At 44.5% G+C, this 14,278-nt stretch overlaps 1 long non-coding RNA gene across 2 annotated transcripts; it reads left to right on the forward strand.

Annotated features, from left to right (window-relative positions):
• The first annotated feature begins 1,019 nt into the window (after positions 1-1,019).
• LOC308564338 lies at positions 1,020-8,032 on the forward strand. 2 transcript variants are annotated; one of them, XR_013999928.1, is made up of 4 exons: positions 1,020-1,710; positions 1,805-1,867; positions 4,897-5,478; positions 7,409-8,031. It is a non-coding gene; the product is annotated as an uncharacterized lncRNA (long non-coding RNA). The 2 variants fall into 2 exon arrangements; XR_013999929.1 differs by lacking the exon at positions 1,805-1,867 and having other exon boundaries at positions 1,047-1,710; positions 7,409-8,032.
• The last annotated feature ends 6,246 nt before the right edge of the window (positions 8,033-14,278 follow it).

A 14,278-nucleotide genomic window follows, 5' to 3' on the forward strand; every position in this document is an offset into this window, starting at 1 on the left:
AAGGATCCACACAGCCCCAGCGGAGCTCTCTGTGCGTTTAAGCTGGGAGAAGTGTGTAACACACACTACGCAGCCTCCCGACAGCAGATTGGACTGTGGATGACCAGGTCTCAGGTTGTCAAGGGAAATTCAGATCAGATGGATCACAAGTGTTATAAACATAATTGCCTGCTGGGGCCAGGCAGGAGCTGCAGGAAGCGATAGGGTTAGGTGTAACACAACAGGGAGTGTGTGATTCCTGGTAACTAGAGAACAAAAGGCTTATCTTCAGTAGCCGTCCTCAGAGTGAGGTCCCCAGATCAGCAGCCTCAGCAACACCTGGGAACATGTTAGAAATGCATGTTTTTTAAAGAAGCTCTGGAGCTGGCGAAAAACTGTCTAAACTAGCTCACATGGTCCGCATGCTCACTGAAGTTGAAGAACTGCCGGTGTAAAAAGTCTCTGGCTGATGGCTGCTATCTGAGAATGTGGGTCCGGCGTTGTAATGTCTTCTGATTTTTTTTTCTATCCCCCAAGATTAGCTGTAATCCTGGAATTTTAGGTAGAACCTCCCAATTTTTAAATTTGTTGGTAACAAAGTAGCATTTTGTAGGAAATGACGAGCGAACCCAACAAAATACACGTTCCTTTCAAGGGGAACAGTTTGTTTGTTGCAGAACATCCGGATGCAACTGCCCACGTTAAGCATGGAAAAGATGAAAATAAATGACATGGCAAATTTATAAAATACACAGAAAATGAAAGGAAGGTAAAGAACAACACAGTCTAGGAGGGGAAAAAAATACTTAAAGAGAACTACAAAACGAGATGAGGAAACGGGACGAAAATGGAGCCATTACATTTTAAGGACACCTGAGACCCATCCCTGGTTTTCAACCCCGTCCGAGGATCCACCGCCCTGGCATTCAGAGGACAGGCTTTCACGAGCCGACCAATCGGTGCCCGCGCCTCGCTTCGGAAAGCCAGCCAATCAGGGAGGGACTCACTCCAATAACCCCGCCTCTGAGTGCCAACCAATCAGAACAGTCTCAGCAGATGACGTCGCCGCTGATGCCCTGAAGGGATCTTCCCCGCAGCGTCGCGGGCGGGGGTCCCCTGGGCTGCGGGGACCCCGGAGGGGCGGCGCCGCGGCTCTGCCCGCGCGTTGCGGCTGCTGCGCGGCGGGCGAGTGCGGGAACCGAGAGGTCCGCGGGAGGCGTGAGTAGTGCCGGCCAGAGCCGGGATCCGGCGGCCAGGAGGCTGTGATCGTCTCTAGGGTGTGAATGGAGAAGACCGCGGAGTGAGATAAGACGAACGGAAAGCAGGCCGGAGGCGGGGGCGGACGGAAGTTTAAGACGTTTCATTTGGCGTCATTTGGCAATATCTAAAATTCAACCAAGATGTTAAGAAATGGTTCTAATGTGTTAATATCCCCCCCTAAAGTCGTCTGACATTATTTTTAATCCTACAATGTGGCGTGTCCTCACATGACTGGGTATTACCTTCACGTCCTTGCAGTTCTCACGCAGGAAAGTGCGAGCGAAGCCAGTAACGTGCGGATGGGCAACAACCGTCGGAAAGGAGCGCGTGGGCGCCCGCCGGCCGGTGGCGCAGCGGGTTGGAGCGCCGCCCTGTACACCGAGGGTGTGAGGTTCGATCCCGGGCGGCACCTGGGCGATGTTTCTCTCTCCCCTTTCCTTTCTCTCAAAATCAATAAAAACACATACGCAGGTAAGAATTAAAAAAAAAAATCAAAGCGAAACTTCGAACGTAACATGTACCGAGAAGAGCACAAATCCCTATACAGGAAAATTGATTTTCGCAGGATGAACACACAGTGAAACACCGCCGTTCCTCAGGGCCGCCAGTGGGCCTTCCTTCAAGCACGGTAACCCCAAATCTGGTTTCTAACACTCGATTCCTTTTCCCTTTTTTTGAACTTTATAAAAATGGGAGTATGACAGTGTGTTCCCTTTTTGTGACCGGCTCTTTCGGCGTTACATCTGTGACAGCCATCCACACTTTGGCCTGTGCTTGTGTTTATTTTCATTTTCGCATAGTTTCCTGGTGTGTGTATATACCACAGTTTTATTCATTCTACTGGTAATGGGCATTTGAGCTGTTCCTGGGCTGTGGCCACTACGAATGGTGCTGCTGTGACACACATGTCTTTTGGTAAACGTGTGCATTTATCCAGTTTGTATACTTGTAGACGTGGAGTTGCTCGGGCAGAATACACATATGTTCAGTTTAAGGATATTTTGCCAAAGGGGTTGTAGCTGTTTGTACTCCCCAGCAGTGCATGAAAGTTGCAGATGTTCCCTATCCTTGCCAACAGTTGGTACCGTCAGTCTTTTTAATTTTAGCCATTGTAGAGGTTGTTCAGTGATTATCTCATTGTAATTTTATGTTTACTTTCCTGACAACAAATGATGTTGAGCAATTTTTTCATATGTTTATTAACCATGTGGACAGTCTCTTTTATGTTGTGTCTGTTTACTTTTTTCCCCATAAAATTGGATTATCTGTCTTTTTCTAATTGAGTTGTAGAAGTTTTTATGTATTGTGAATTCAAGTCTATTATTGGATATATTAATAACAGAAGTCGTTTATTTTAATGAAGTCCAAGGTTATGAAGGTATTCTCCTATGTTTCATCTACGAGCCTTATTGTTTTACATTTCATATTTAGATTTTCAGTCCATCTGGAATTGATTTTTTGTGGATGGGATGAGGTAAGGGTCAAGACGCATTTTTCCCCCTGTGTAGATTTCCAGTAGACCCAGCACCACTTACTGAAAAGACCATGTGCATTACAATTCCATCATAAATCAAGTGGCTATATGAAGGTTTGTTTCTGGACTTGTTAGGTCCATTGGTCAGCCTATCCCTCTGCCAGTATTACAGTGTCATAATTACTATAGCTTTATAATCAGTCTTGATATCTTGCCATAGGAGCCCTTTCGTTTTGTTCTTTAAGATTTTATTGACTTTTCTTTGTCATTTGCATTTTTATATAAATTTTAGATTTAGATTGTCAACTTCAGGGAAAGAAAAACTCTGTTGGGCTTTTCATTGGGAATAAATTGAATCTATAGATCAAGTTGGGGGGGACTGATGTCTTTACAATATTGACTCTTCCAATGTAGGATGTACCCCTCCATTTATTTAAGACTTCTCTAATTAAACTCAGTAATAGTTTATAGTTTTCTGTATAGAGGTCTTATATATCTTTTGAGGGAGTCATTCCCAGACATTTGATTTTTTAAATGCTATTATAAATGGTACAGTTATAAATATTTCATTTAAAAATACTTTTTTACTGATATATAGAAATACAATTGGCTTTTGTATCTTGGCCTTTTTTCCAGATACTTTGCTAAATTCACTTATTAATTCTAATAATTTATCTTTTGAGTCTCCATGTTTTCTTTTGTTGTTTGTTTTTACTTCCACAGTCATGTCATTTGATTCTGGCAGGAAGACGGGCTGGGGTGGAAGACTTTATCCAGCCTGGATTTGTGCTGATTAGAAACTTGATTACTGTATTTGTGAGAACTGCCTTATTTCCATTGTCCTTAATCCTAGAGTGGAGGCTTTCAGGGGTCCTAATGAAACCTGGGGTGTTTCATAAGGCCTCTCCTAAACCCCAGTTTTGTCCTTCCAGCTCCAAAAACTCTCCTTAGCTTCTCTGCCTTCTGGTCATATGTTGGAAAATGCCTGCGGAGAGAAGTGGAGCTGACTATCAGGCTCCCCTCGCCATGCCTCTTCATTCTGGGCTCTTGGCTACAGAAATCCCCACTTCCTTTCCATTATTATTTTTAAAATTGTACCCATCTTGGTGGGTGTGAATGGTATCTCATTGTGACTTTGATTTTCACTGAAGTAATGGCTGATGATATTGAACATCTTTTCCTGTGCTTAGTAGCCATTTGTGTATCTTCCTTGGAGAAATGACTGTTTGTATCCTTTGTTTTTAAATTGTGCTGTCTTTTTATTTCTGAGTTGTAAGAGTTCTTTACATATTCTGGATACCAGTCTCTTATCAGATGTACAATTCAAAAATATCATCTCCTGTTCTGTGGACTGTCTTTTCACCTTCTTGATGATACTGTTTACTACAGAAAAGTTCTTAATGTTGATGAAGTCCAGTTTATCTATTTTTCCTTTTGCTGCTTATGCTTTCAGTGGCGTATCTTAGAGGGCTTTGCCTAATGCCAGGCCACAAAGTTTACTCCTGTTTTCTCCAAAGAGTTTTATAGTTATAGCTTTTACAATTAACTCTACATTTAGGACTGTGATTCATTTTGAGTTAATTTTTGCGTATGGTATAAGGCAGGGGCCCACCTTCATTCTTTTGCATGTGAATATCCAGTTGTCCCGCCACTATTTGTCCCACATCTTTAAAATAGTCCCTTCATCACGTTCCCCTCCGTGTCCGTGACCCCAGGTCTCTCCACCTTCCGTGGCCTCATGCTTGCCCTCAGGCGGCTGATTCCTGGGACATTTCCCTCACAGTGCCATTGGTTCCTTCCCATTTCTTTCCCAGAACCTGGAGTAGATTCATTCAAGAATTTTGGCCTTGCTATCTTTGTGACTTAGCACAGAGTAAGGAGTGTGAAGAGTGTGGTGTGGAATAGATGTAATTTCATGGAAGGCTGGGGGGAGGGCATTGGTTGGGCTACTGCTCTGCAAAAGAGACTGATCCCACAAGCCCACAGTTTCCTGTGGTGGAAGAAAACACGTGGTCTGGCGATCAGAGCCAGCTCTGCCCCAACACCTGCAACGGGGCTCTTTCTACCGTAGCCCCCACCTCCAAGCCTCGTCTCTCATTATGGATTCTGATGGGTGCTGACTCTTGCTACTATGGTCATTAAAGCAAAATGACCTTTTTTTTTTTTTTTTTCCCCCCCAAAAGGAACATCATGACTGCAACCAGATGCCTGAAGATTTCCTGGTTGTCCAATGCCCGTCTATCAGGAGGCCTGCTCTTTCATGCTCTTTAGATCTTCCATGGAACTATGAGCATGCATATCTATTTCTTCCCTGGAGAGAGGGAATTTGTAGTCTGTCTATATAAAGACAAAAAATACCACCGCCCTCCTGAAATTTGGACTAGAATCCTTGATTCTGGACACTGCTCATGAAGTGCACAGAGCGATCTGCGTGACAGCTTGATGGTGAATATGAAGAACGATGTTCCTGCAATTTCTTTTCTGGCCCATGCTCAACAATCACTTACGGCTTTTCCTCCAGAAGATTCACAGAAACTCCTGATGGTCAGGGAGGACCTCATCCACCTCCCACAGCACTCTCCCTTTGTGTGGAAGATTCACAAAAACTCCTGATGGTCAGGGAGGACCTTGCCCACCTTCCTTCTGTGCTCTCCCTGGGTTAAAATAGCAGAAAGCAGAACCAGCCCGGGAGGGACTGTTTAGCCACCAGAGGGAAGACTTTCTGGGCAAGGGTCTTTGATGATCTGAAGGCTCAGCTGCAGCAGGTATGTGAGCTGAGCAGTGGGGCCTATATTTCATGTTGCTATGTCTCTGAAGAATGCAAAAGGAAAAATAGCAAGAAATGTAGATAAATCATGTGTAACGAGTTGAGAAAATGCGGATGGACTATACCTCTCACTGAATTATTCTGCATCTATCACCTGACCTTATTTTGAACTGCCATGAAGTTTCATATTTACTTAGTTATTGATGTTTATTGCACACCTACTATGGTGCTTGGGATAGCAAGGAACAAAAAAATTCAGCTGCCGCGGAGCTTTTATAGCCCAGTGGAGAAATCTGAAAATAAATATAAATATAAAAACAGGTAAAGATAAACTATGAGCTGATAACTAAAGGAGGAAAATAATTAAAGGGTACAATGAGATATGAGAGCAAAGAGCCTGATTAGTTAGGGGAAGGATGTTCTCAGTGTCATAGTTAATTTTGTGTCAATTTAACTAGGTTAAGGGATGCCCAGGAAGCTGGTAAAACATAATTTCTGGGTATGTCTGTGAAGGTGTTCTGGAAGAGATTCTCATTTGAATTGGTGGGTTGAGTAAAGCAGGTGGCCTTCCTCAGCGCAGACGGGCATCACCCAGTCCGTTCTTTGAGGGCCTGATGAAACAGGAAGGAAGGGGAAGGTGAGTTCCTGCTCTTGCTTCTAGATCTGAGACATCCATCTTCTTTCGCCCTCTGACAGAGGTGCTCATGGTTCTTGGGCTTTCGGACTCAGGCTTACACCATCAGTGCTCATGCTCAGGCCTTCCAATGGGGCCTGAATTCCACCACCAGCTTTCCCGGTACTCCTGCTTGCAGATGGACAGCAGGTCGTGGGACTGCTTGGCCTCCACGATGGCATGACTCAATTTCTATAATAAATCTCTCTCTTTCTTTATATATAGATATAGGTATAGATGTATCCTATTGGCTCTGTTTCTCTGGAGAACTCTATGTGATAGACTTGTAAGGGGGAGTAGTGGGAGGAAAAAGGTTCTAGGGAGAGAAAACAGCGGGTGCTAAGGGCCTGGGGTCAGGATGAACTCAGTGCACTTGAGGAACTGAAGGTGCCAGTGTGCTGGGGTGAACATGCAGAGAGCAATGAGACGAGACTCCAAGGCTTGGGGGGATGTGCTAAATGATTTGACTTTGTATCTGAGGTGCAGTGGGAAACGATCCCTCAGTTTTCAGTAGGGGAATGATACGATCAAATTTTATATTCATGCCCTGAGTGTCTCCATGAAGACAGTAAACTCCTTAATGTGGGGCTAGGGTCTCATGTTTTGTTATATGCTTCACAGAGCCAGCACTGTGCTGTGCACGTCATGGGGGCCTGGCAGGGTCTGTTCTGATGGTGATTCATATAGGAATTCATTTAGCTATGGGTTCAAAGGTTGGTTTGATTGTACCAGGTAAAAAGAGAATATCTGTGTTCTCTGTAACAGTATGGGAAAACTAGGGTTATTGTAATGTACTAAAAGTATAAAGGCCTTTCTCTTCATACACACACACACACACATACCACATACAGGGAGCCCCCCAAAATGTATACACATTTTGAATAATTAATTCCAATGGGTTAAATCTGAAAAGAAAGAAACATCAATTGAGCTAGCAGCTGTTAAGGTGTGTATACATTTTTGGGGACACAAATTATATATATATAATTTTTTTCAAATGAGACCATTTTTTCTTACTAGAAATCTATAAATGATTTATTACTTTTCCTAACCTCTCTCTCTTTCTAGTTGCAGACTATTTCTTTTTTCGATTCGCCTAAAAAATTGTCCAGCTAATAAATAGGCTCAAAGGCAGACAAAGGGAGCTTCCACAGGTTATGAGAAAATGCCAGGCTCTTGGAAGACCTCCATGGCTACAAAACCATAAATCTCAGAGAGCTCCTTTTGAAATGTCACCCACCTTCCTTCCTCATAGGAAACCAGGGCCCGGGGAGAAATGAACTGACGTTACAGTTCATCTGGACCTTGTTACTCAGACCAGGCGAAGGATGGTCGAGGAGGGTGGACCCAGCAGAAGCAAGTCCATTTGGAGTTTTATAGTTTCCCATTAAAAAAACACACCAAGAAACCTCCTGAACTTTCTAGTAAGGCAAATGTATTTATCCCACGCGCAGCACCTGGAAAATATTATTCATTGATGACAATCCTCGGAGTTACCTGTTCGCCAGGGGTGAGATGGCAGAATCGCAGTGCGGGAACAGGAGCCCGCACGAGGTTCTGAACATCGGGGCCTCTGGACAAAGCCATCAGGGATGTTTTCACATCGTGAAGCCCGAAGCCTCCACAGGCTGGGGAAGTTTGTTTCTTCTTATCACTTCTGACTACTGTTGTTAATCTTTTAAGAAAATATGGATTGGGGCATGGGTGGGAAGAGATTAACCAAAGCATTTATATGCATATATGCGTAACCCAGGGACGCACTATAGAGCCTGAGGAGGGGGCGGGAGTGGGGTGGAGGGGGTCAGTGGGGGAAAGAAAGGGACATCTGTAATGTTTTCAACAATAAAAATGAATTAAAAAAATAAAACTTTACTAATATAAAAAAAAGAAAATATGGATTCATTCATTCATTCCCTCATCTCTCCTTCCTTTCCTTCTTCCCTCCCTCCCTCCCCACTTTCCATCCATCAAGTGTGTTCCATTATTAATGTTTAGTTGACGCTGAGGTGGATAGACAGAAGTTTAAGCAGGGTCCCACCTCCATGGAGTTTTCATTCTAGTAGGAAATAAAAAAATACACACTGTGTGCCAGACAACCAGAAAAGTACCCCAAGATTGTAATCAAGTTGTTCCCAGCAGGGAGGCTGTTGAGAGTGATTAGGAGATTGTGACTGAAGGCTTAGGAAGGGGCTGATTCATCCTGTGGCTGGGTGGGTAGGAAGATTTCCGGCTCAGGTGATTTGTTTGGGTATCAGTAATGGCACCGAGGCCGACCTTCCTTGATCCAGCCTTGAATTAGGGATTAGCCTCCAAAAAGCTCAGTAGGCTCCTGCAAAAGTGGGCATGGAGACTTTATTTCTCGTCATCCTGTTTAGTCCCCTCTGCACACAAAGGAGTTGCCAGATGCCACCTCTCTCAAATGGGCTGTTTTCTTTATCCTGGGGACCTGGTGCACCTGGTTTTTTTCTCAAGTGTTTTTTTCATGCCCCGTCTTGGATCAACTAGTTTGGGACTCAGTCTGTTGGCCCAGGTGTGTGTCACCTTTGTCCGTTACCCCAATACAAGGGATGGGGAGAGTCAGATTTTATTTGAATCCATTCTCCTGTGTACAGAAAAAACTGCCTGTGCACAGAGTTGCCCATTCCCTTCAAAAAATATTCCCAGCAGGAAAACCTGTTTATCCCCGTTGGGAAGTGCCCCCCTCTGCCATCTGGAGCTATTCTTAGTTCAGAGGAGATCTCCCTAATTCTGTTCCTAGGAGATGTGTTTAGTTCTGGGAATCTAAAGTCTCTGGGACCAAAATACTGTCCAATCTGAGAGGCAGAATGCAGGGTAGTTAGGGAAGCAGACTCCCAGGGCCATAGCGCCGCGTCCAAAGTCTTGTTCTGCCACTTACAACTGGGACGCTTACTGCCCCAGGCTTCCTCTCCGTTTCCCCAGCTATGAGTGTACTGGAATGCACCTTATACACTCTGAGAGGATTAAATATCTGAAGTGTCTAGAAAGGGCCCTGGTAGAGTAAGTATATGTAAGTTTTCTCTATTATCATTTCACCTTGGATAACAGGGAAAATCTATTCTTAGACTAAATTCTTATTGACAACTTTTTCTCTTTCTTACTTGGTAAGATGTTTTTGGATGAGGAATATTGACCCCTAGTCCTACAGCTAAAGAGATACATCAATTGAAAATTACTGACTTCTTATGTCCCCTTCCAGTCTCCCCCAAGCCCAGCCCCATGTGACTGCTGTCTTGCTTTCCATCCCTGTACATCCGGTTTGTCTTCTGTAGAGTGTCATAGAAATAGAAGCTTACGGTATGTAGTCTTTTGTACCTGAGTTAGTTTGCTCAGCACAGTGTTTTTCAGGTTCAACTATGTTGTTTTACATATCAGTTCATTTACTTCTATCACTGAGTAGTGCTCCCCGGCAGGGACATCGCCACATTGCAGTCTGTTTGTCCACTCTCCTGTGGATGGACATTTGCTTTGTTTCCAGGTCGGGCTATTATGAATAAGGCTGCTAGGAGCATTCATGTCAAAGGCTTTATGCAGACCCATGCTTTCATTTCCCAGGAGTGGGATTGCTGGGTCATATGGCCAGTAAGTTTAACTTTATAAGCAGCTTCCAAATGTTTTCGAAAGTTGTGGCACCATTTTTCATTCTCACTGGCCATGTAGGAGAGTTCTAGTTGCTCCATGTCACCAACACATAGTATTGTCAAAAAAAAAACCACCCCAAAACTTAGCTATTCTAATAGGAGTATAGTGCTATTTCATGATGGTTTTCATTTGTGTTTCACTGATGACTAATCGTTTCATGTGCTTATTAGAAATTTGTGTATTGTTTTTGGTGAAGTGTCTGTTACAGTCTTTTATCCATTTAAAATAAAATGGATTGTTTGCCCTTTTATTATTGAATTGAAAGAGTTCTTTATATATTTCAGTTGTAAGTCCTTTGTCAAATATATGAATTATAATTATTTTCTTCCAAGCTAATTTTTAAAACCTTTGCTCCCTCCAAGCTATATTGTTGTTGTTTTTAAAAAATTATTGATTGATTGATGAGAGAGAAAGAGAAAGATCAATTTGACGGGAGATTGGACTCGCAACCTTGGTGTATTGGGACAAGGCTCTAACCAAATGAACTACCCACTCAAGCAGGGCCTATACTGGGTGTTGATCAAGAGTTAACTTACCCTCAAGTAGTCCCAACCCAGGAATCCCTTAAAGAAACACCAAGTAGAAACTAATATAATGTTATGTGCCACTTTTACCTCAGTGAAAAAAAAGAGAAAAGAAACACCAAGTGATTGCTTGCCCCTGCAACTCTGTATTTCTTCCATTCTTGGAGCTAAGTGTTTACATTTGGAGTTGAAAAGAACACCCTGTGTGAGCACAGAAACAGCATTCCATCTAATGCTGTCAGAACAAACAGCGCAGACCCAACATTCCCAAATTTGCAAGATGGAGCCAACAGATGTTTTGTCCATCACAGCAGGGGGTCCCCTCACATTTCTGCAAAGTTGTCTCTTTCTTCTGCAGCGCCCTGGCTTTTATTAGTGAGCAGTCTGACCAGATGGGCTGTCCCCGCCTCTCTGATTCTCTTCCAGCAAAGTGAGGTTATCCGAGACCCGCAGGTAGGTCCTGGCTATTCCACAGGGTTGGAGGATGGGCCAAGGGCCACTCCAGTCCCACAGAGTGGGGCCTGGGAGGCATGAAGGAGAAAGTGGTGCTTCATGCAGCCAGAAACGTCCAATTCCCATCTTTCTCTAGCAGAGTAAAATAGTAGAAACCCTGTCTGCTGTTAATTAAGCACTTCCTAGCTGCCAGGTACTGTGCCAAACGGTTCACACCGATCTTCTCGTCGAGTCTTCGTAAGCACTTCAAGAGAAAGGCACAGTTACTATTCTCGTTTCAGAAAGGGAAACTGAGGCTCAGGGAGGCAATAAGACCAGTAACGACAGAGCTGGGACATTCACTCATGACTGACACACACCTGTGCCTTGAGCTACCTCAAACCTTTCCCCCTCACAGACAAGGAGTTAGTCCTTGTCGTCAGCTTTCACTTCCTTTTTTCTGTCTGCTGCCTTTTCTTTGCTGATCCCACAAGTTTGCAGAGGAGGAGATGGGGACTGTAGCTTTTCTGAGTCCTTTGGTTGGGGCACTATTGCTGATTTGTGTGGGGGGGGTGGGGGGTGGGTACTACGTCATCCACATGCTGACCTACTGGCTGATCCATGAAAACTGTACTGTGAACACAGCTCGCAGATCCATTCCTGCATCCCCACCCAGGTTCAGGATGTATGTCCTGGTTTCTTTCTAATAGAGAGCAGGCTGACCCATGACATTCTGCTGATACATTCCAAGACCTTCTCGTGAGCCCTAGGTCTCGGTGTCGTTCCTTTTTCCATAAAATGCACTCCAGATTTAGGGACGAGAGCTACTCAGCTGAGCTGAGGTGTCACACTGGGCACTTAGTAGGCTTGCTCAGTATAAATAAGGGGCTCACACCGGCCATGCAATGAGTGTGACTCCAGTTGGGGCCCCAGAAAAATTGCACGTGTCCACATGTCCCGATTGTCACGATTGCTCATGGGGAGTGGGGACCATGAATGTAAAACTGGAAATGCCAAGAGTCTGCAATTCTTAATCCAAGACAGCCCTTGATTTCTGTGCCAAATAACTTTGTCCACATCATAGAATATTAAATTAAAGAAGGAATTAGGGAAGCTTTTTTCAAAAAAGTAAAAGTGGGAAATACCCAAGTCCATATGGGAGCAGAGGCTGAGGAAGGCTCACCTGTGTCCCTAGACACCTCAGCAGAAGCTCAACAGTAAGAGTCACAGAGGAGGCAAGAGGGGGGCAAACTGGAGAAGAAAGTGCATGTGTGTGCACGTGAGTCTACGCCGAGGGTGCCTGGTGGGTGGGAGGTAGTGTGTGTGTGTGGCCACTGCAGAAGGCAAGTCAGTCCTATCTGAGCTCTCTGCCCTGGCCTGTCCCCTGGCATGACCAAGGGGCTTTAAATATGAAGAAGCCCATTTCAGGAGCACTGCTCCATAGCCTGGACTCACGAGGATCTGCTAGGCTCTCGGTGAGCACAGCTTGAGGCTTCCAATCAGTGTCCCTACCGAAAGCTATTAACAAGGTCCTTTGCCAACCCTCAGTGGGGAGAGGGTTTTGTTTTGGTTTAGGTTGGCTTTTGTGGCTCTAGGCTTTGGGGGAGAAAAAAGCACAAGCATTTCCTCTGAAAGAAGAGGTCAGTACCTAGATTAGTACCTGCTTATTTTTGATTTTGAAGAAGAGGAGGAGAGAGAGGCACAGAGTTTGATTCTGGAAAGGAATGGGGCACCCAGACCGTGAGGTGAGCCATGTGTTGCCCGAGCCCTGATACTAACCACCGCTCCACGTCCGTCATCGTTCAGACGTTAGTTTCTCCCTCGTTTCTAAGCTGCTTTCAGGAAAGACACTGTATATCAGCCGTTTACCGTAGTGTGAAGTTAGGTAGTTCATCTCCTTCGAAGGTGGCAGAGTGGCCTAGTGGTTATGGTACTAGGTAGGGCCAAGCTGCCGGGTCCAAAGCCCACCGTAAATGGATGCGTTTACTTAGCTTTTCTCTGCTTGTTACTCTCTTTAGAGTGCTCCCAGCTTTTCCCCGTGTTACATAATGCCACCACAAATATATTTGTACGTAGAGAGTTTCATTCCTGTGCTTTAATTTATTCCCAGATGTGGGATCGTTGGGTCCAAAGGTGTCCCGCTGGTGTGTGACTTGAGAAATTACTTGCTACCTCTGTGCTCAGGCTTCCTTGTGTGTACAGTGGGGTTGAAAGTAACAGTACTTTCCTCACAGGTTTGCCGTGAGAATTAAATGAATGACTGTATGTGAAACATTTAGAATAATAATATCTGGCGCATAACAAGTATTGTACTTAATTAGTTATTATCTCTGCCAAGGGTGTGCATTATAAGCCTTACCTCTAATTGTGAAATAAAAGGTTGTCCCTTAATGAAAAACATCTTAGGTTTTCGGGAGCATGGGAAAGTGGTCTTTTTAGAGGGAAGCCCTTAGCTGATCTCTGGAGGCAGGTGTCTGCTGTTAGTGCCAGGGCCAGCTCTTTGTGCCCGGGAGATGGTGCCATTCTCAGAGGCAAGTGACAAGTGGTGCAGCTAGAAGAACGCTCTTTGGCCAGGTGATCCCGAGCAGCCTGGGATCTGAAGGCAGGTCAGCCTCCCTGACTGCAAACTTGCTCCCCTTTTGCCCCGCTCAATGTTCCTGGCCTCCTGGCCAGGCAGTGGGGCCTCCGGGAGAGCTGGTGGTGCCGTGACAGGCACACAGGAAGGGTCAAGGGAACGTGCTTGAGGAAAGGAGCCCCACTGGGAGCGAAGCCTATCATCGCCTGCTTCTGCCTGTTATCTCTGCTGCCCCCAGGACACAGGCCTCACATAAACATTTATAGGGCTCTTTGAAGGCAAGTGGTTGCTCAGGCCCGGTGGCTTCAGGACACTTAAGTTCAAATCCTTAAAGCAGTGGACTGTGGATGCTGGGCTACTGGGAACCCCTGGCATAGCTATCCACTGTGATTTTCACAAGGCTTACATCCAGGTGCCTTAAATAGTTAAGTGGGTCTCAAGGACAATTGCCATCAAGGCATTTTGTTTAAAAAATTATTTCATTTTATTTTTTTCCATCTTTATTGAGATATAATTGACATATAACGTTGTGTAACTTTAAGGTGTACAATGTGTTGATTTAATACACTTATGTATTGTAAAATGATTATCACCATAGGGTTAGTTTACACCCCCATCATGTCACATAATTACTATTTCTTTTCTGTGGTGAGAACATCAAAGATCTACTTTCTTAACAACTTGCAAGTATAAAATACAGTTTTATTAATTATAGTTACTATGCTGTTTGTTAGATCCCCAGAACTTGTCCACCTTATCACTGGAGGTCTGTTCCCTTTGACCAGCATCTTCCCCATTTCCCCCACCCCCAGCTCCTGGTAACCACTATTCTAGTCTCTGTTTCAATGAGTCTGGCTTTTTTAGATTCCACATGTAAGTGAGCTCATACACTATTTGTCTTTCTCTGTCTGACTTAGCATAGTGCTCTCAAGGT

The sequence above is a fragment of the Miniopterus schreibersii genome (assembly GCF_964146895.1).
Source record: "Miniopterus schreibersii genome assembly, chromosome: 11".
Classification (NCBI taxonomy): Eukaryota; Metazoa; Chordata; class Mammalia; order Chiroptera; family Miniopteridae; genus Miniopterus; species Miniopterus schreibersii.